Source organism: Vipera ursinii (genome assembly GCF_947247035.1).
Source record: "Vipera ursinii genome assembly, chromosome: 4".
Lineage (NCBI taxonomy): Eukaryota > Metazoa > Chordata > Lepidosauria > Squamata > Viperidae > Vipera > Vipera ursinii.
Genome location: NC_139514.1, coordinates 3058834 through 3061933, shown reverse-complemented (window position 1 = coordinate 3061933; position 3100 = coordinate 3058834).

Genomic DNA, 3100 nt, shown 5'->3' with positions numbered 1-3100 from the left:
CAGTACTGCAACAGAGAAGGCGTGGCTCCCAGATCCAGCAAGATAACCTTGCTTAATGGAAGTGACCCAGATCATTTCTCAATTCTGACCAGAAAAGCAGCAACCAGGTGTCGGACAGTCCTGGGAGGAGGTTGGGACTCTGCCATGCCGGCTTTGTGGATGATAACCATCACACCTGGCAGCCTATTGGAAGAAAAAAAACACCACATGGTTATTCCATGTTGCTTTTCCCTGGGCATCCAGTGAGTTTCTGCAGGATCCTTGGCACTCTCTGAGCTTGGACGTTTCCTTGCAGACGTTTCCTTACTCATCTAGGTAACATCACAGCACTGATGATGTCACCTAGTGGAGTAATAAAAACGTAATAAATCCACTTTGAAAACGTCTGCAAGAAAGCAACCAAGCTCAGAGAGCACCAAGGACCTCACAGTCGTCCTCCTCCTCCTCCTCCTCCTCCTCCTCCAACCCCACTCCCTTCTAGCACTGATGATGTTTCCTAGTTGGGTCAAGAAACGTCTGCAAGAAAAGCACCAAACTCAGAGAGCACCAAGGACCCCACAGTCGTCATCCACCTCCTCCTCCTCCTCCTCCTCCTCCTCCTCCTCCTCCTCCTCCTCCTCCTCCTCCTTCTCCTCCTCCTCCTCCTCACTGCTAATCCTCCTCCCTTCTGGCACTGATGATGTTTCCTAGTTGGGTCAAGAAACGTCTGCAAGAAAAGCACCAAACTCAGAGAGCATCAAGGACCCCACAGTCATTGTCCTCCTCCTCCTCCTCCTCCTCCTCCTCCTCCTCCTCCTCCTCCTCCTCCTCCTCCTCCTCCTCCTCCTCACTGCTAAGCCTCCTCCCTTCTAGCACTGATGATGTTACCTAGCTGGTTAATGAAACGTCTGCAAGAAAACAACCATTGTCAGAGAGGGCCGAGGACCCCACATTTCAACCCTGAGCTACAAATATCCTCCTATGACTTTCTGCTTTTATTTCTTGCTTCTTTTCACCTGATCCACGGGCTCTTTGTGCGCTTAACAGGCATTCTCTGGAGACTCTGATCATCAAAATGCCTTGCAAAAAAAATACATGAGAGGTGGTGAGGCAGTGGCTGGAACCCAACATTGCAGGCTGACTCTGCCGCCTGCCACGAGTTCAATCCTGGCCGACTCAAGGTTGACTCAGCCTTCCGTCCTTCTGAGGTCAGTAAAATGAGGACCCAGGTGGTTGGGGGCAAATATGGAAACTCTGTAAACCGCTTAGAGAGGGCTGGGAAAGCACGGTGAAGCGGTTTATAAGTCTAAGGGCTATTGTTATTGCTAAGTGCTATAAGAAACAGAGAATATCTTGACCACATCAACCCTTACGTTGAGAAACGTGGCTCAAAAAACAAAAACCCAGGCACAGTTCTATAAAATACAGGCTATTTTAGTTGTCAACTGCTTCCAGATGTCTTTGAACAGCAAAGGAAATTGATTTTTTTTCCCCAAAGGAATCAAAGAAAATTCACATCTCTTGTTGCTCTACGGAGGAATGGAGAACTTAAAATGCTTGGAAAAATCAGAAACTCTTCATAATAATAATAATAATAAAGTTGGAAGGGACCTTGGAGGTCATCTAGTCCAACCCCCTATACCATTTCAGACAAATGGCTGTCCAGTCTCTTCTTAAAAACTTCCAGTGTTGGAGCACTCACCGCTTCTGGAGGCAGGTGGTTCCGCTGGCTAATTATTCATCCTGGCACCCTAAGACCAGGAGTCTCCAAACTTGACAACTTTAACACGTGTGGACTTCAGTTCCCAGAATTCCTCAGCCATCCATTCTGGGAGTTGAAGTTCACAAGTTTGGAGACCTCCAATGTCATTGTTTCTCAACCTTGGCCAGTTTAATACGGGTGGACTTCAGTTCCCAGAATGCCCCAGCCGGCTAGGGAATTCTGGGAGTTGGAAGTCCACCCATCTTAAAACGGCAAGGTTGGAAAATAGCGATATGGATCCTAAGCAAAATTAATCTCAGGGATGTCATTGCTTAGTAAAGGTCTCGCTACCGATTTTAAGGACACCAACCACTAAGAAACAGAAGATTTGCTATTTTTAGACAGCTTTATTCTTTGAACTTATAATGCTTTAGCCTTCGTGATGCCAAAAACAATCTCTTTTCCACTCCTCTAGAATTAATTGTTCCACAATTACAATTCCAAACACTGGGCTGGGTCGGATACGTTTCAGGTAATCCCACAGCTGAGGTAACCTATTTCAAGCCTACCTCAGACCGGTCTCCGTTGAGGCTGAAGGATTCTCAAAACCAGTTTTTCCAGGGCTTGTTCCAGAAATGGAGCTTGAGTGGCAGAGAATCCACCTGAGTCCTTAATATAATCCAAAACCAGGTTCGGGAATATAAAGGGTTAGGGTTTTGCCATTCCACCTTTATTATGTTTGTCTGTAGTCCTCAACGTACAACAGCTCGCTTACTGACCGTTACAATGGCCCTGAAAAAAGAGACTTACGACCGTTTCTCACTAATAATAATAATAATAATAATAATAATAATAATAATATCATCATCATCATCTGAGGTCCTTGGTAAGAACTCAATAGGTAGACAAAAATGCTAAATCCAGTCTAAACATCTGGCTGACTGTGTGATGATGATGATGATGATAATAATAATAATAATGATGATGGAAGGGACCTTGGAGGTCATCTAGTCCAACCGCCTGCTCAGGCAGGAAACCCTGTACCATTTCAGACAAATGGCTGTCCAGTCTCTTCTTAAAAACTTCCAGTGTTGGAGCATTCACAGCTTCTGGAGGCAAGGAGTTCCACTGGTTAATTGTTCTAACTGTCAGAAAATTCCTCCTTAGTTCCAGGTTGCTTCTCTCCTTGATTGGTTTCCATCCGTTGCTTCTTGTCCTGCCTTCAGGTGCTTTGGAGAAGAGCTTGACTCCCCCTTCTTTGGGGCAGCCCCTGAGATACTGGAATACTGCTATCATGTCCCCCCTCGTCCTTCTCTTCGTTAAACTAGACATGCCCAATTCCAGCAACCGTTCCTTGTAAGTTTTAGCCTCCAGTAAGTTTTAGCCTCCAGTCCCCTAATCTTACTACCGTTGGAGTAT